Genomic DNA, 20,057 nt, shown 5'->3' with positions numbered 1-20,057 from the left:
TGTTTCTATGTATTTCTGTATTTCTTCAGTTCTTTAATTTCTGCAGTAATCACTTGGTTATTTACCTACACACTGTCTAGTCTCCATGTATATTTGTGTTTTTTAAGGACTTCTTTCCCTTAACTGAATTCTAATTTCACAGCAGTGTTGTCAGAAAAGATGACTGATACAATTTCTATTTTCTTAAATTTTCCAAGGCTTGATTTGTGACCCAAAATGTGGTCTTTCCTGAAGAATTGAGAAGAAAGTTTATTCTGCTGCTTTTGAGTGGAATGTCCTATAAATATCAATTAAATCTACCTGGTCTATTGTGTTATTTAAAGCTTGTGTTTCCTTATTTATTTTCTGTCTAGATGATCTGTCCATTGGTGTAAGTGGGCTATTAAAGTCCCACACTACTGTTGTGTTACTGCCAATTTCTTCTTTTATGGTTGTTAGCACTTGTCTTATGTATTTAGGGGTTCCTATATTGGGTGCATAAATGTGTATAATTGTTATATCTTCTTGGATTGATCCCTTTTCACAAATAATTCAATTTTTAAATTTATTTCTGGCTGTGCTGAGTCTCTGCTGCTGCTGCACGGGTTTTCTCTAGTTGCAGTGCATGGGCTTCTCACTCCAGTGGCTTCTCTTGTTGCAGAGCACAGGCTTCAGGGCGCTTGGGTTTCAGGAGCTGCAGTGCGTGAGGTCAGGAGTTGCAGCTCCTGGGCTCTAGAGTGCAGGCTCAGCGGTTGTGACATGCAGGCCTAGTTGCTCCCTGGCACGCGGGCTCTTCCCAGATCAGGGATCTGTGTCTCCCGCATTGGCAGGCAGATCCTTTACCACCGAGCCATCAGGGGAGCCCTGCCCAACGCTTTTAGCTTCAGTGCTCTCTTTAAATGGCAGCCCACTCCAGTGTTCTTGCCTGGAGAATCCCAGGGACGGGGGAGCCTGGTGGGCTGCCGTCTATGGGGTCGCACAGAGTTGGACACAACTGAAGCGACTTAGCAGCAGCAGCAGCAGCAGCTCTCTTTATAAGTGAAGAACTGAAATCATCCTTCCTCTCATGTCAAGAGCCTCTTAAACTTAGAAAAATATCCTCTCTATGAGCTCTGTGTAGGATCAATTGGCTCTTTCTCTGTTTTTTAATTAGATGTCACCTATAATTAACTTGTGAATGTCTATTTGCTCTTTCTAGGGTTTACAAGTGTCCCAACAGATAGAGCATTCTGACTTAGTCAAAGCTTGATTTTGAGTAGTTTCAGTTTTGGCAAATATAAGACACAATTTGAAGTCTTCTTTGAATATTGGGAAGAGACAAAGCTTAAATATCTATGATATAAAGATGATGTACAAAATCTCTTGCTTTTTGAAATGAGGAAGAACAATTTTGCCCAGTCTACTATTAACAATGTTATAGAGAGTTAATCAGTACTTTGGGACACATTTACATAAAATTTAGCTGCAAATGAAATCCTACCAAAACTGCAGGCTAATGTTCAAAGAAGGAAGGGAAATGCTAGTTAGAGGGTTATCATCAGGAGAAATTTTAATAAAAACCACTGTTTTTGAGGAAACTAATGCTACTTTGAGTGGTCCTAGTCTAAGGATATGAATGATAGCTTAACCATCTACTTAAAAAAATGAATGTTTGTAGTTTTATGAAAACTTATAATTAAATCCATCAATAATTACCCTATAGTTCTATAAGCTCTTCTATTTATCGAGTTCAACATCAATTATAATCATTACATTTTTTTCTTCCTGTTTTATCGAGGTCTCATTGACATACAGCACTGTATGAGTTTAAGGCATCCAGCATGATTATTTGACTTACATGTATCATGAAATGATTATCACAATAAGTTTAGTGAATAGTCATCATCTCATATAGATACAGAGTAAAAGAAAAAAATGTTTTCCTTGTGCTGAGGACTCTTAGGATTTACTCTTTTAAACAACTTTCACATATAACATACAGCAGTATTACTTATTTAATCTTGTTGTACATCCTCAATACGTATTGATATTGTAACTAGAATGTTCTGCCTTTTGACCACCTTCATCCAATTCCTCTTCTGCCCTCCCACCTGCCTCTGGTTTCCAGAAATCAGCTCTCTCTTCCTATGAGTTTGTTTTTAAAGTATAATTGTCCCACAACAATGTGTTAGCTCCTAACACAACGTAGCAATTTGATATTTCTGTGCATCATAAAATGATCACCCCTACAATCTTTAAAATTTAAGATGTTTCATCTAGAATTGTAGGTACTGTATCTATATTGTGTCCATGTATGCTTGTAATGTCTGGGTTTTTAATTATGGTTTAAAATAATAATTCTCTGTGAGAATGCCTCAAAGGAACCAAGAAATATGAAAGTTTGGCTAGTCATGGGACTATTATTCATTTCATAAACTAGTTACTTTGTTTTTGGAAGCAGCTATGCTAACCACTGTATGACCAATGCCTCAGTCAGATGTTGTATATTTTTTAAGCCAGCCACGTGGTTCAGTGGTAAAGAATCTGCCTGCCAATGCCGGAGCCGCAGGAGATATGGGTTTGATTCCTAGGTCAGGAAGATCCCCTGGAGAAGGACATGGCAACCCACTGCAGTTTTCTTGCTTGGAGAATCCCATGGACAAAGGAGCCTGGAGGGCTAAAATCCATGGGATCGCAAAGAGTCAGGCACGACTGAGCGGCTAAGCATGCACAACATCTGCACAAGCTACTATTTTGGCTTTATTAGCTGGTGTTCATTAAAAGGAGAGAATGAATGTGGGAATCTGGAAGGTAGGACTGTTGTCTCTTGCAGAGGAGGCTGGGAATCTCCATGGAGAATCCTGGGCATCAAGTCTGGGAGAATGAAGGAGACTGCAGGATCCAAAGCTATGCGTAAACCCTAGGGAAGAGAACCTTGTATGAAGGATTTAATTTGGGAGCTGAGGCAGAAAATCAGAGATGAAAGTAGGGCCTGTTTGTCAGAACGAGGAAGAAGGGCAGTACAGGATGGGGTGGAGGACAGAGCCGGTGAACGGAGCCCTGCAGAGGGGCCCAGGGGAGCTGGCGGACTCTGCAGGACGGCAAGCCTGTGAGGCCCTCAGCAGGGCCGGCTCCGCGGGCCAGCCCCTCGCAAAGCCCTGCACCAGGTCACACCGAAAGAGAATTATTCACCAGCAAATTGGAAAGCAGAACGCTACAGTCATTCTCGGCTTCTCGTTTAGAGGCAAAAGAGGAAAGACGTGAATAGAATAGGTACCATTGCTTCTGTTGCTCAGTCGCTCAGTCGTGTCCGACTCTCTGCGACCCCACGGACTGCAGCACGCCCGGCCTCCCTGTCCGTCACCACCTCCCGGAGCTGGCCCAGACTCCTGTCCATTGAGTCGGTGATGCCATGCAGCCATCTCGCCCTCTGTCGCCCCCTTCTCCTCCTGCCCTCAATCTTTCCCAGGAATCTTTCCCATTGCTCTCCATTTCTTATTTCTCCAAAGGTAAGAGTGCAATTTCTGATACTCGGTTTCAGTTTTCTGCCTTCTTTGTTGTTGTTTTGTACAGTTTAGCTAGTTTCTATTACAGAGGACAGAGAAAGAGGCAAAGATAAGGAAAGGGACAAGAAAGGAGAAAAAGGCCCCAACTGTTCATGAATATTACAATGTACTTGTAACTAACTGGATGAGCCTGGGATAAAAGCAAAGGGCTGTCTTTGTCTTTACTTGCTTCATTACCTCTTCACACAGAATGCTGTTTTTATTTTTATTTTTGAGGGCACATATTTGTCACAGTAATAGTAAGTGAAATAGGTCTGAGAACTTTTGGACAATTTTCATCTTCTAGTCCTCTAAATGTTGTTAGTGAAACGTATCTATAAAAGAGTCACATGGTGATTTAATAGTAACTAGAACAATCGAGGTAATATTTTATAATTTCTTATAATTTGAAATATATTTTATAATTATTTTAATAATTATAATTATGAAATATTTTATAATTTGAAAATCATTTTTCACATACCTTTTTCTTTGGTCCTAACAGCAAATCTTTTCTTTTATTTATTTTTTTTCTTTTTCGATGTTTCTTATGTATTTGCCTGCGTCGGGTCTCAGATGTGGCATGCGAGATCTCCCCTGCATCATGTGAGATCTCTCTCTGCAGCGCACAGACTCTCTTGTGGGGGCACACGGGCTCCAGAGCTATCTGGCTCAGTAGTTGCGGATTGTGGGCTTAGATGCTCTTTGGCAGGTGGGATCTTAGTTCCCAGACCAGGGATCGAACCTGCATCTCCTGCAGTGCAAGGGGGATTCTTAACCACTGGACCCCCAGCGAAGTCCCCTAATGGCAATCTTATGAAAGAGAGCTGGTGATCCCCACTTTTCTGGTGCAGAAACCAAGCCCTTGCAGTTTAGATTTGAGTGTGGCCACTCAGCCTCTCTGATCCAGACCCACTGACCTCAGTCCCCAGCTCTTTCCACGTGACGGCGGGTTGACAGGCTAGTTGACAGCGTTGTCTTCCTGAGGCCGAGGAGAAAAGCCAGATGGGAATTTTCCATCCTAAGAGTGGACATGGCCAGCTCTCAGGAGAGGAATGATGCAGACAGCCTCAGTGGCTGTCACGTGGGTGTGAAAGCTGCTGCGGGGCTGAATGACCTCTCCAGGTGACAGTCCAGAGGAGGAAACTGATTAAACCTGTGGTCCCGTGAGCTGATCCTTTTGTGTCACATTACACTATTCAAAAAGTTTGAGCCTGCAGGCTGTTTTTATGCATTTCTAGAATATATACATGGATGCATATTAATCTGTTTTGTCCTTTATGAAACATAGGCAAAAATAAAATTTAGATTTAGAAGATAAAAATATAGCAGATGTTCTGACATTTTTCCCTTGTACTTATTGTTTTCTAATATGCAACATGAAATCGTCTCCTATATACTCTCCAGCTGTTCTTTATGGCTCAGGGATTCTGTCATTTATAACGTGTGTTTGAATAATGAGCTTTCTTTGAAGAATTTTTTTCCAGGACACCAGTTACCTTATTTTCTGCATTTTCAATGTGTGTTCATTTGGTCATCTTAATGAGCTCTCTATAAGTCTCACTGGACATATTTTGTATTCTTTCCAGCTTTCAGTGGCTTGTTGCATTATAATGTTCCACTGAAGACAAATGATTTAACTTTCAGCAGCCTTGAACCTAGATTAATATGTATGGATCCAGGACCAAATAAATGTCTAGTCAGAATCAGAGGACATGCCATCATGAGTGTCAGCCACTGACATTTTTGGTCTAGACTTACAAGGTTTATGTTTGATTTTCCCTGTGTTTGAGTATTTGGAAAACACATACATTCATTTCAAGAATTTTATTTTGGGGAAAAATATTTCTCACATATCATCTATCTAAATAAACTGAAGAAAAAAAAGAAAAATAATTCTTTTACTGGTTTCTTTGACCCAAACTTTCAGAATGCTAAGAGATTGGAGGATGTAATGTTTATGTATGGAATTTGATTTTTTGTTCGTCACAAGAACAAAGGCAATAGTTTGTAAGAACTCCCTTATTTATCTTGAGATTTACAAAATTTAAAAAGTACACATCAACTAGAAATTGTTGTTTGAGATCTGGCAAATATATGTGCAGTTTTCTCAATCTCTCTCCTTTGTAGATGAGGAGGGATACAAAATCATAGTTTTCTTTTTTTTTTTTCTAGACACATGCTACGCCTTGGTAGGTAACACAGAAAATGGTTTGAGAAAAAGCAACTGTCCTTTTGTCCCCGTGCTCAGAAAAGTCACTGTGATTTTCTGCCATTGTGCTTAAGTGCGAAAGCTGTAGACTTTGCCAGAATATGTCCCTGAAACCTCTGATAGCTGAATGCACATGTCATATCTCTGCTACAGATTGAATTGCACTTGTAGGCAGCCACCTGGAGCAGCGAGGCTGATGTGCTCAGAGGAAATGCACTGTGGCGGCTTCTCCCCTGCAGCCCCCTTCTCTCTCCGTACTGGAGATGTAGGCGTAGTGGGTCCAGAGTAAGCTTTCCTCTTGTTGCTGCTGTTGTTTTGTTTTAATTTTTTTAATTTATTTTTTAATTGGAGGAAAATTACTTTATAATGGTGTGTTTGTTTCTGCTGTATAACAGTGTGAATCAGCCATAATTACACATATATCACCTCCCTCTTGCGCTTTCCTCCACTCCCCGCCCCCCACCACCCCTGTAGGTCCTCAGAGAGGGCCAGGCTGGGCTCTCTGTGTTACACAGCACCTTCCCACCAGCTGTCTGTTTTCCATGAGGTTGTGTATATGGGCAATAGAATAAAAATAAATGGCAGTGTTACTTCAAACTAAAAAGCTTCTACACAGCAAACTACAAAGCAAAAGACAACGCACAAGATAGGAGAGAGTATGTGCAAACCATGTGTCTGATAAGAGGTTCATCTCCAATATAAAAGAGACTTCTATAGGTCAATAGTAAAAAACAAAACACAACAAAAAAACTAGCACAGGTTTTAAAATGGGCTAAAGACTTGAACAGACATCTCTCTGAGATGACAGACAGATGGCTGTTGAGTACATAAAAAGGTGCTCAGTGTCACTGATCATCAGGGAAACGCAAATCAAAACCACAACAACACCTGACACCAGTCACTAACAAAGCAAAAGACGACAAGTGTTTGCGAGGATGTGGAGAAAAGGGGGTTCGTGGACAGTGCTGGTGGACACGTACATTGGCACAGCTACCATGGCAAACAGTGTGGTGGTTTTCGGGTTTAGGAGAGGCAGGGCTGGCTGGGAGGAACAACAGAAGGGAGTGTGGGATCCAGGGAGGCGGTCTGGGGCAGCGGGGCCCAGACCAGAAGGACCGGGAACCCAGGTGGAGGGAGGCAGGAAGGACTCGGTACCCAGGAGAGGAGCTTGACCCCGGGCCCACGGCTCCCCGGGGCAGAGCGCTTGTTTCCACGGTGACTGGGGACCATTGGTGAGAGACCCCACAGAATAGAAGGACCCAGGGGGATCGTGGCTCGTGTGATTCGTGTCTCCTACATTTGCAACTTATGAAGAGCAGGGACCAGACCGTACTTGCTTCTGAAACCCCAGAGCCTGGTCGTCTGCACTTAGCAGGCACACGCTGTTTGAAAGTGAAGTGTGGACTGGTCTCCCCCTGCCCTGTCCCAAGCGGTTCCCACTGAAAAACCAAAGTCCCTGCTGATCTAAATCTCTTAGTCATCTGTAGACACTGGGTGGATGAGACGGGAAGGGCTTGAGCTGTCCAGCAGGGTGGACGCCGGGGGTTTTCATGAGCAGAAGAAACACCCTTCTCTCTCCTGCTGGCTACTCGTGGGCCCCCGCTCGCTGTCCCTGACCCGATAAAGGATTTTGAATGGAAGGCTGCGATTTGGGTAAGTCCCTTTCGTTCCAGCTTTCGTAAAGTTCCTACAAATCAGCTTACTTTGTTTTCAGTTGTCTCTCTGAAACAGTCCATGGGGTGGCAAAGAGTCGGACACGACTGCGAGACTAACACCTTCACTGAGAAATTCATGAACTCCTTCACAGGCTCGCTTCCCTCTTCCGTTGGTTTGTGTGACCAGGAGCTTGTAGGCTGTGTTCTGATGTCCAGGGTGTTCTTCCCACCTCCTCTCTCCACCGCAAACAGACTGATGAGCCAATCAACCAAAATCCCAGCAGTATCATCTTCTGAAATGCTAGTTTTGAATAAAAAGATGTTTATTTATTTATTTATGGCAGCGCTGGGTCTTCATTGCGGTGCTGGGGCCCGCTTAGCTGTCTCATGGCATGTGGGATCTTCCCGGACCAGGGATCGAACCCTCGTCCCCTGCATGCCAGGCATGTTGTTAATACCACGGGACCACCAGGGAAGCCCCGAGCAAAATGATTCTGACAGTTCTACAAATCGTGGAACTTTGCTGTGAGCTCCTGAGAGAAAAACACGAATTAGCCTTTTTCATCTGTTTTGACCCTCTCCTGCCATCCTCTGGTGAAATGAGGTATTGCAAACCGATTTCTAAAGATTTGAATCTTTACTTAAACGTGCTTAATATGAACTGAGTGAGAAGAACACAGCTGATTTTATAAAAGATACGTTGTCTCATATTTCCTTTTACATTTCTTCTTTTATTACTTTTATGAAATTGTTTCTATTTTTCTGATAGAGAAAAAAGATTTATCCTGAATAATGATATCAATTTCCTCTTTTATCATTGTCTACTATCCATTTAGATTGTCTTGTATTATTATTTGTCCCGAGTTTCTTATCTAAATATTTTCTCTCTTACTCTTTCTCCTGGCCTCCTGGTGGTTATGTGACTGTTTACTATTATCTTTGCTTGCATGTTTTAAAAATGTTTGTCAAAAAAGATCTACTTTCTATGATATAAGGTTGATAACTATATTTCAAGGAGTTCAATGTTTGTTTGATATAATCTGAATAATAGAATTCATGCACATATGAGCCATATTTTTTTATTCTATTGCATATCATAGCATTATTTATTAAAACACATCATATAAAAATGTAATGGCGAATAGCCTTCAAGTGTACAAACTTCTGGAAAGTTAAAACACTTAAGCTACAATGAAAACATCTTCAACTGGGTATGTGGGATAATTACAGATTTGTGTCTGAAATTTTTTTTTTTGAAGTGAAGAAGTTTCACTTTCAAAAAGGCACTTTAACCAAGAGTTAAATTCACAGAGAAAGATTCTGAAACCTGAAACATGGATTGGTGTGAATGTGAATCTGGAGTCTTAAGATGGTGCATCAATTTCCCAGGGCTGCTGGGTCAAATGACCACAAACTGAGTGGCTCAAAATCACAGGAATGTGCTCTGGAGACCAGAGTCTGAAACCCGGGTCCCTGTGGGTTTGAGTCCTTGTGGAGGCTCTCGGGGGAATCGGCTCCCTGCCGCTTTCCTGGCTTCCGCGGGCTGCGGGCGACGCTTGGCGCGCCTCGGCCCGGGGCTGCCTTCCGGCTTCCGCCTCGGTCTTCACACGGATTCTCTCTGTGTCTCTGTCTCCTTCTCCGTCTTTTATAAGGACACCCATCACCAGATTTACCGCCTTAATTTAGGGTGATCTCATCTCTGGATCTTTACCTTGATTATATTTTAAAACACTCTTAATCCAAACAAGATCATGTTCTGAAGTTCTGCTTGGACATATGTTTTAGGGTCACCATTCAACCCACTACAGATGGAAATCGTCACCTCTGTCTGTGGCCCTGAGGTCACACGTGGGGTCCTCCGTTAGATCTGCCTTCCTAAATCATCGTCTTCCTCTTTCTGTTGCCAGTGGCCCTGGCCTTGGGCTCCGCTTCCAATCTTTCATGAAATGGTGCTCTGAGTATTATTAGCTAGTGGATTTGTTTGAAGCAATGTTCTATGGAATTGTCCCAATTCTATAAAATTGCATAATTCCATTCTATTTCCTAGTATATCAATTCAGGGAAAGGGAACAGTTAAATTTTGCCTCTGAGAAATAAAGTACCAGATATACCAATCTTTATTATTTTATCCATTTCCTGCTTCAAAGGTTTTTAGGTATCTTACGTAAGTAGATAAAAAATGAGGTAAAAATAAATTTGAATTAAGTGGAAGAGGAAATCTGGAAAAAGGCAAATGGGAGCAGAAGGGATACGAAGAAGCTAGAAGGTAAGATTTTTGCATAAAATGTATAAGTAAAAATATTAAAAACCATAGATTGTAGAGGGTGATTTGCTAAAGATAAACTTCAAATTTGACTCTCAGTTTTCTAGGAGTCGATTCAAAGAAGAAAACAGGTACATGCTTCAAAGTCCCCACAAAATTAAAGCAAATAACTTTTAATTAGTTGCTTGGAGGGAGCACATTCATTTCTGACTCTGGGACTCAAAAGAAAATTTCTTATGGGATCTCCCGGAGAGGATGCGTCGTGTAATTAGCAAGTGCAATACGATAGCAGCACCTTTAGAGTAAACACAGTGAGAAGTTTCAACAAGTTTCTTGTTCATGACGTCCCTTAATATAAACCAGTGAGTGATTTGGTGAAGATTGTTCTTGGGAGCTCCAAAGCTCCAGGTACCGAGCTCACACGTTTGTCTGGATTGCTGGAGAGAGGGAACTGTGAGACAATCAAAAGGAAGCGGTATCTCACATGTCTTCCAAGTGATACTCCAAATATATCGTTTCTCAGCATGATTTTGGCTTGTGCTGTAAGCAGGCTGCTACAGAGCCTGGAGGGTGGCGTTCTGCAGAGTCAGCTGTGTGTGCTCCAGCCGGCAGCCAGTCTGGCACCTGCCACAGGGCAGGAAGGTGAGGGCACCCTCACGATTTTCTCCAGGAGCCGGCGCCTACTTACAGGGCCCGAAGGGGCTTCCCGGGTGGCTCGGTGGCAAAGCATCGCCTGCCAATGCAGGAGACGCAGGAGGATCCCTTGGAGGAGGGCACGGCCACCCACTCCAGTATTCTGGCCTGGGGAAACCCACGGACAGAGGAGCCTGGTGGGCTACAGTCCATGGGGTCGCAAAGAGTCAGACTCCACTTAGCCACTGTGCACGCAGCCGGTGACCCAAGGAAAGGGCATCCAGAGCCACTGAAACTGCACAGCAAAACGATAGCGGTGATTTTATATTTGAAAAATCTTTAGAAGTCTACGGCGAAATACTTACTGCAGATGTGAAAACATTTCAGGAAAGTTTCACAGAACCTTTACTATTAAATAATGTTTTTTTTTTTTTTCTTGGTGTAACTTCTGAATATTCATTGGAAGGACTGATGCTGAAGCTGACGCTCCAGTACTTTGGCCACCTGATGCAAAGAGCTGACTCATTGGAAAAGGCCCTGATGCTGGGAAAGATTGAGGGCGGGAGGGAGAAGGGGATGACAGAGGATGAGATGGTTGGATGGCATCACCAACTCGTGAAACCCTGAAGAGCCACAACGACTGAGCCCTGGGACTGTAGAGCCTGTGATCCTTGATCAGGAGTCCAGGGGCCGCAACACAGACCCAGCAGAGTCAAAACTTAAAATACATATCTCTATCTATCTCTCTGAACAAACAAACAAACAAAGCACGTCATTAATTCTGCCTTACGGCATTTATTCAAGAAATATTTTAAAAAACCTATTTCTAGAGTAATAGTAAATTAACATATTGTGTAGACAAATAACTTTATGCTAGGTAAAAGCTGGGGATCATCTGACCAAAACAATGACTTTGATTCTAAAAGATCACTAGCCTTTCTTTCCAACAGATACCAGACAGCAGTCTCATCTGTCTATTGAAATCATACCTAGTTTGTGGCAACAGAACCTTTTATTCCGTATTTTAAAAAATGACAACCTTTGGTTTTGTTTTATATAGGATTCCTTACCAGTTATTAACACGTTTTCTTGATAAAATTAATGATCTAGCTACAGATAGAAGATAAACTCCTCTCAGTGGCAAGGGAGAAAAATCTTTGTTTTAGCAAAAGAGCAAGCACATTTTTGTTTTGGCCACTTCATGCCATAGCAGGACCAGAGAAAAGCCAGTTTCACTTGCCTCCCATCACTGCAAAGGTTTGGGATGCGTGAGAGGGGTTGTCATTTTTAGGTTGGGTCCTTGACCACACACATCTTGTGTGTGCATGCCAAGTCACTTCAGTCGTGTCCACTCTTTGCGACCCCATGGACTGTAGCCCGTCAGGCTCCACTGTCCATGGGATTCTCCAGGCAAGAATACTGGAGTGGGTTGCCATGCCCTCCTCCAGGGGATCTTCTTGACCTAGGGATTGAAACCTTGATTCTTATGTCTCCTGTGTTGGCAGGCAGGTTCGTGACCACTAGCACCATCTAGGAAGCCTGCACCTCCAGTCCCCTTTAACCCCAGTACCTCCAGCATTTAAAATTGGGGCAGAGAGCCTGGAGCAAGAGGGCGCTGCTCAGGGCCTGTGGGGCCGTCCGGGGGGTTAACTTGCGGGGTTCAGTTGGAAGTTTCTCCTGTGAATCCAGAGGCAGAGTTCTGCTTGTTCTTCAGTTCAGTTCAGTTCAGTCACTCAGTCATGTCTGCTTCTTTGGGACCCCACGGACTGCAGCACGCCAGGCCTCCCTGTCCATCACCAACTCTCAGAGCTTGCTCAATCTGTCGTCCCCTTCTCCTCCAGCCTTCAATCTTTTCCAGCCTCAAGGTCTTTTCTAAGGAGTCCGTTCTTCGCATCAGGTCCATCTGAAGTTCGATCACGCCCCCGGCAGTGCTCCTGGTGCTAACTCAGTGTGGTGGCTCTGGCCGCAGTTTAGAGCAACTTCAGGACAGCCCTGTGCCAGGGCTGGCTTTGGATTGAAAGTGATTAGTGCGGTGCAGTGCTAGGCGCTGCACGTTTGCAGGACTTCCGTGCTGAGAACACTTACGCCACAACAAATGCCACCTACTCAGTGCGGGCTAGGGACAAGCAGGACAGCGACAAGGGGTGGGTGGTGTGGGAGACAGCATTTTATGGCCTTTTAGGAAAGATCTGTGCTCAAGACAGAAATGCAAAGCCAAAGGGAAGGGAGTCAAGGACAGGTCACTTCTCCGCACACACCCTGGTGTCCTTGAGGAGCCCAAAGGACTCTTCTTCCCCGGCCAGAGCAAGTCTGAAACAAAGCTGCGCTCTGCAGAGGAGAAGGCGCCGGGGTGAGTCGTGAATCCCAGCCTGGGTTGAGGTTTTCATCAGTCTAGGCTCCTGCCAAGACAGGGGCGCCCCCGACTGGTCCTTTTCGGAGGGATGGCTGGTCTCCACTGGGCCCCCAACAAAGCAGGAAGACTCCACCAGCTGAGGGAGGCGTGCTCACACTGCCCAGCGGGAAAGCCAGGGAGGAAGCTGGCAGGCGGAGGTGTGACTGTGCAGAAGCCGCTGTGAGGTGCCCGTGAGCAGAAGTCTGCTGAGTGGACCCTGCGTTGCCCATGGTGGGAACTATCCTCCATGAAAGACCAGTATTACAGGAGCAATTGCTTTCTATGTCCAGATATGGGTGTTTCTGAAAATAGGCCTTTCTTTAAAGTCTTAAATAAACAAAAACAAACAAAAAACTAAAACTCTGTAGCTGATGGATGGAAAAAGAAAAAAAGAGGCAAAAATTAGTCCAGAAGGATCCTCAAAATTCCTACCTAGTCAAACCTTCAAGAAGGAAAAATGTCTATGATCAAAACTTTATCAGAAGCCTTTATGTAACCGATAGATTGAAATATGTTTCATAACTTAGAAAATCAGCCTTTGATATATTACGTCTATTGGAATGTACACATCTATATGAGAGAACTTTCACAACTGTGATAGCCATTCAAAACAAGTAGAGGAATACATTTCATTTAGAAATAAGCATCTAATTACAATGTTGTAAAGCTTAGACAAGGTTTCCAACAATAATAACGCATAATTTACTATATGATCTTGTTAATACATATTTTAATAAAAGTAAAATTTATTTTTTTAACATTTGACATTTTTTGACATTTTACTGTTAATAAATAAAACTTAAATTTATTAAAAAATTTTATCTTTAGTCTACCCCTTTGAAATCACTGTGCATTTTCCCTAAAGTCTCTATCAATAGAATATTGGTTGGCCAAAAGTTCCTTTGAGTTTTTCTGTAATGTTACAAACTTTTTGGCCAACCCAATAGTATTTGCAAACAATTTTAAAGTATATAAAAACACAAATACATTTACTGATTAAAAACTAGAGAGGAAAGTTTGGGGACCATTCATTTAAGCTATCAAAAGAGTATTTCTAATGATTAGCACACTCAGATTTAACTTTTCGATATTATTGAATATTCTGAGTTCTGCTTTGAATTCAGGAATGCAAACTTGCAGAGTCAAATTCAGAAAAAAGGCCAATAAAATCCACAAGTAATTTTGCTATTCCTGACAAATTTTCCCCTGAAAGATTAAAAGTATATAATTGTGGTCAATAGCCTTCAGTTCAGTTCAGTTCAGTTGCTCAGTTGTGTCCAACTCCTTGCCACCCCATGAACCTCAGCACGCCAGGCCTCCCTGTCCATCACCAACTCCCTGAGTCCACCCAAACCCATGTCCATCGAATCGGCGAGCCATCTCATCCTCTGTTATCCCCTTCTCCTCCTGCCCTTAATCCTTCCCAGCATCAGGGTCTTTTCCAATGAGTCAGCTCTTCGCATCAGGTGGCCAAAGTATTGGAGCTTCAGCCTCAACATCAGTCCTTCCAATGAACACCCAGGACTGATTTCCTTTAGGATGGACTGGTTGGATCTCCTTGCAGTCCAAGGGACTCTCAAGAGTCTTCTCCAACACCACAGTTCAAAAGACTCATCTAGAATTAATTCGTCAAGAAGAAAAGTGGAGGACTTCCCTGGTTCTGCCAGTGCAGGGGACACAGGTTCGATCCCTGGTCCGGGAAGATCCCACGTGCAGTGGAGCAGCTACTGAGCCATGCACCCTTCAGCCTGTGCCCTGGAACAAGAGAAGCCCCTGCAGAGAGAGCTCTCAAACAGCAAAGGAGACTCAGCACAGCCATCAGTAAGTGAAAGAAGGACAGTGAGAAATGGCATCTCTTTGCAATGCCCAAGAAGTTAATAGTTTAGACTTAGGAAGAGACTTGCTCCTTTAAAAATGGGAAAGACCACCACTGGCTGCAGGATAACGTCGTAGATATTACAACCAAAGAGGCCAGAGTTGGAGCTCAAGATTCACAACAATTGTTACATAATTTTGAAGGCAGAATATCACCTTGTTGGTTAATTAACATCATTTTTTCCCAGCCTTCTCTCTATATAAAACGTTATTTAAAAAGCTTTTCTTGAAAAAGCTGTGTCATGTGGCGACTCTGTTTTTAGTTTTTTTGGCCACGTCCATCCTGTGCTCCACAGTGCCTGCACCAATTTACACTGCTACCAACAGTGCTGGAGGTTCCTTTTTCTGTCTCCAGCATTTACTATTTGTAGACTTTTTGATAATGACCATTTAGTTTTATTTTCTAAATTCTGCACTACTGTAGTAGCTTCCACACTGGAAGCTTTGCCTGTGGCTTCTTTTCTTTCAATTCGTCTTCCACGTTACACACACACACACACACACACACACACACACACACCCTGTATTTCTGAAACATAGATCTTAATTGTGGCATCAGGGTGCTGAAAATGTTTGAAAACAGCACTCCAATGACCCACTGACTATGTCCAAGCTCCAAGTAGAGTCTTCACACTATCTTGCTAAGATGCTTAAAGCCACCCTTCCAGCCCCGTTCCCCGATGGCACTGACTGTGCTCACAGGGCGCCTCCCAGTCCTGAAAACCCGTGCAGTGCAGCTCCCAGGGCGCGCTGTGCCCTCTCGGTGCCGGCCTCCTCCTCCCCACCTGACTCAGCGCCAGCCTGGCACAGGTGTGTTGTCCCGTCTAATCCTGCTGCGGGACACGGATATAAGTTATTATGAAAGCAAAAGCTGAAGGAGATTCATGTCATCTCATCGCTTGGACCCTAAACAGCACTGACTCTTGGCTGGCCCCTGTATGTCTGCGGAGCTGTCATTACAGTCATGAGTATCTCAGAACAGTGGACGCTTCTGTTTCTTCCTGCAGCTCATGACTCGATCCAACATATGACGCTTACTCCTTTTCCTTTTTTATATGCAATTTTACCGTTTATTTTCCAGATTACAATGGACATACACGCTCGTTGTACAAATCTATAAACTGCAAAGAGAAAGTCAAATTACTTATAGTAACAATAACCAGAGATATCTACAGTTCAAATTGCCGTACTTCATAAATATGTACACTCTGTTTTACAGTAAGTTTTTTTCTCTATTTTTAGATTGTGAAAATTTTCTATCTTTCTAAACATTCTTCCATACACTTTTTAAAATGACTACATGGTGCTTTATCATGTGCATAAGATCATAACTTTTTTAGCCATTATAGATTCTACTTTTGAGTGTTTAGGTTGTTTCCAAAACTTTGTTATTATAAATAAAAGTACAATGAAAACATTTGTAGCATCCTTCTTTCCACATCTGTTCTTGGGATAAACCTTCAGGATAGAATTGAGGTATCAGAGGGCATGCACTTTTTATTTTCTAGACATTTTGTATAAATTTATACCTCCCACACCCTTGTCAAAATATTGGGTGCTGGTAGCTTAAAAAGAATCTACTCAAATAGTTTAAAAAAATGGTACCTTGAGCTGCTTTTTCACTTTTCAGCTACAGATGATTCCGACGGTGAACTGGAGCATAGAGAACGGAACTAAACATGCGTGCGCAAGGCTAGTGTGTCGTGTTTTCTGGCAAGACTTCAAAATTCAGACCCATCCTCCCTCTCTTGATTTACCTTTCAGGAATAAGGCAAACAAATCCAGAGGAGAAATAGCCTATAATTTATCACCATATTGCACAAAGCAGCTTATTTTAATGAGATATTCTTGGTGACTCTGAGGCTCCGTCCTCTGTTGCCCACATCAGCGCCTAGAAAGGGCTGCCTGACTTCCGCATCTGGGGTGAGCCCAAGTCAGCCTGCCCTGGAGGACTGCAGTCTGACCGTTTATGACCTTCTGCCCTAGGCAGAGGCAGGGGTAGACTTCACATGTACCCACATTTCCGTGAGCTGACATACGGATGACAGAGAGGACACCCACCTTTCTGCTACTGTGAGTGGCTGCTCTCAGCGAATTCTGTGCATCTGATAGCCCGTGCTTTCAAGGACGCTGCAGTCAAGTGGCTTTGCTCAAACTTGGGACGCTGTGGAGTCTCATAGGTACTTTCTTGTACAAAAAGGGCAAAATTTGAAGACTCATTCACGGTAGCTAATTGGGGGTGGGCGCACCGGCTGGGGAGGGCGTAATAGCTAACGACTTCTCACAACGCAGTGAAAATACCAACTGCTTACTTTTTTATTTTACCTTATTTTTTATTTAATTTTACTGACAACGGTTTTGGTCATCAATATTTTCTTTTTAAAAGACAGTGTAATTCTGCCACTATATTTCTATTCGCATCCATTCAATTTGCTTAGCTTACCTTGTTCCGGGTACTATGATCAGCATGGCAGCCGCAGAGAGGACGCGCCCTGCCCTTTGCTGGGTTCTTATCTGTCCGGGCAGGAAATGGGCATGACTGGGGGTGAAAACCATATGGATTCAATGGACAGTATGTAGAGTAATTGCTAAGTCAATTCAGTTGTGTCCGACTCTTTGTGACCCCATGGACTGCAGCCCTCCAGGCCTCCCTGTCCATCACCAACTCCCGGAGCTCACCCAGACTCATGTCCATTGAGTCGGTGATGCCATCCAACCATCTCATCCTCTGTCGTCCCCTTCTCCTCCTGCCTTCAATCTTTCCCAGCATCAGGGTCTTTTCAAATGAGTCAGTTCTTCAAATCAGGTGGCCAATTAGACAGGGATACCTGTTCCTAGAAGAGCAGATTATAGAAATAGCTCTGACACTAGATGGCGCCATAAGGCACTCTTATGTTAGTATTTTGGAAGTCCAGAGTTCAAACTGAAGCTTGAGGTTGAAAAAATTCGTTAAAGAAAAGGCATGGTTTCTAAAGTCTACATTTTTTCACCTTTATAAAAATCTTCATATATTCTTCAAAACTAGTGGATTCTAGACATGCATTTCCCGAGATAGGTAAGGAAGGCATCTGGTGTGGATATGAGACTTTATACTTGCTGAGCGTGAAGAACATACAACTGTGATCAACGCTCTCTTGCTGGACTTACAATGGTGCCAATATTTAGGGACAAGCTTGTGGGACAAGAGACAGCTGAACAGATAGAGAAAATAAGAGCGATACCTGTGGTATTAATAGAAATACATGATAGTACAGTGTGTGTGTGTGTGTGTGTGTGTGTGTGTGTGCGCACTCAGTCGTGTCCAACTCTGCAACTGTATGGTTTGCATTAAGAAGAGGTGGCAAGAATACATAGAAGAACTGTACAAAAAAGATCTTCATGACTCAGATAACCACGATGGTGTGATCACTCACCTAGAGCCAGACATCCTGGAATGCAAAGTCAAGTGGGCTTTAGGAAGCATCACTACCAACAAAGCTAGTGGAGGGGATGGAAATCCAGCTGAGCTATTTCAAATCCTAAAAGATGATGCTGTGAAAGTGCTACACTCAATATGCCAGCAAATTTGGAAAACTCAGCAGTGGCCACAGGACTGGAAAAGGTCAGATTTCATTCCAATCCCAAAGAAACGTAATGCCAAAGAAGGTTCAAACTACCTCACAATTGCACTCATCTCACATGCTAGCAAAGTAATGCTCAAAATTCTCCAAGCCAGGCTTCAACAGTACATGAACCGTGAACTTCCAGATGTTCAATTTGGATTTAGGAAAGGCAGAGGAACCAGAGGTCAAATTGCCAATATCCGCTGGATCATAGAAAAAGCAAGGGAGTTGCAGAAAAACATCTATTTCTGCTTTATTGACTACGCCAAAGCCTTTGACTGTGTGGATAACAATAAACTGTGGAAAATTCTGAAAGAGATGAGAATACCAGACCACCTGACCTGCCTCCCGAGAAATCTGTATGCAGGTCAAGAAGCAAGAGTTAGAACTGGACATGGAACAACAGACTGGTTCCACATCAGGAAAGGAGTATGTCATGGCTGTATATTGTCACCCTGCTTATTTAACTTATATGCAGTGTACATCATGCAAAATGCCAGGCTGGATGAAGCACAAGCTGGAATCAAGATTGTCAGGAGAAATATCAATAACCTCAGATATACAGATGACATCACCCTTATAGCAGAAAGCGAAAAAGAACTAAAAGAGTCTCTTGATAAAGTGAAAGTGTAGAGTGAAAAATCTGGCTTAAAACTCAACATTCAGAAAACTAAGATCATGGTATCCAGTCCCATCATTTCATGGCAAATAGATGAGGAAACAATGGAAACAGTGAGAGACTATTTTGGTGGCTCTAAAATCACTGCAGATGGTGACTGCAGCCATGAAATGAAAAGGTGCTTGCTCTTTGGAAGAAAAGTTATGACCAACCTAGACAACATATTAAAAAGCAGAGACATTACTTTACCAACAAGTTCCATCTAGTCAAAGCTATGGTTTTACCAGTAGTCATGTATGGATGTGAGAGTTGGACTATAAAGAAAACTGAGTGCTGAAGAACTGATGCTTTTGATCTGTGGTGTTGGAGAAGACTCTTGAGAGTCCCTTGGACTGCAAGGAGATCCAACCAGTCCATCCTAAAGGAGGATCAGTCCTGGGTGTTCACTGGAAGGACTGATGTTGAAGCTGAAACTCCAATCCTTTGGCCATCTGATGCAAAGAGCTGACTCATTGGAAAAGACCCTGATGCTGGGAAAGATTGAAGGCAGGAGAAGGGGGTGACAGAGGATGAGATGGTTGGATGTCATCAATGGACATGAGTTTGGGTAAACTCTGGGAGTTGGTCATGAACAGGGAAGTCTGGCGTGCTGCAGTCTATGGGGTCACCAAGAGCCAGACAAGACCGAGCGACTGAACTGCACTGATGGCTTGTAGCCTATCAGGCTTCCCTGTCCATGGAATTTTCCAGGCGAGAATACTGGAGTGGGTTGCCATTTCCTTCTCCAGGGGATCTTTCCAACCCAGGGATTGAACCTGTTTCTCTGGCATCTCCTGCATTGGCAGGTGGATTCTTTACCACTAGCACTAACCCTAACCCTAAGCCCATGATAGTACAAAGGATAGATTAATTGTGCCTCGGAGCATCTGTAGGAAGGCTGTCCAGAGCAGGCGACCACAAACGAAGCCCTGAAAGATGAGTAGGCGCTTGTCCTCATGCCTTTGTGCCTCTTAGTCACTCAGTCATGTCAGACTCTTTTTCTTTTTCCCCTTTGGACTGTAGCTGGCCAGGCTCCTCTGTCCATGGATTCTCCAGGCAAGAACACCGGAGTGGGTTGCCATTTCCTCCTACAGGGCATCTTCCCGAGTCAGGGATGGAACTCGCGTCTCCTGCAATGCAAGTGGACTGTTTACCCACTGAGCCATCAGGGAAGCTGAGTAGAGACTTGCAACCTGTCAAAAAGAAGGAAGGGGACTCCATGAAGAAGAAGTACGTACATAACAGCACGAAGGTATCACAGATC

Source organism: Giraffa tippelskirchi, chromosome 6 (assembly GCF_054371585.1).
Source record: "Giraffa tippelskirchi isolate mGirTip1 chromosome 6, T2T-mGirTip1v1.2.pri, whole genome shotgun sequence".
In the NCBI taxonomy this organism is placed as follows: domain Eukaryota; kingdom Metazoa; phylum Chordata; class Mammalia; order Artiodactyla; family Giraffidae; genus Giraffa; species Giraffa tippelskirchi.
The sequence above is the reverse complement of the archived record's forward strand: the minus strand, read 5'-3'. Positions refer to the sequence as shown.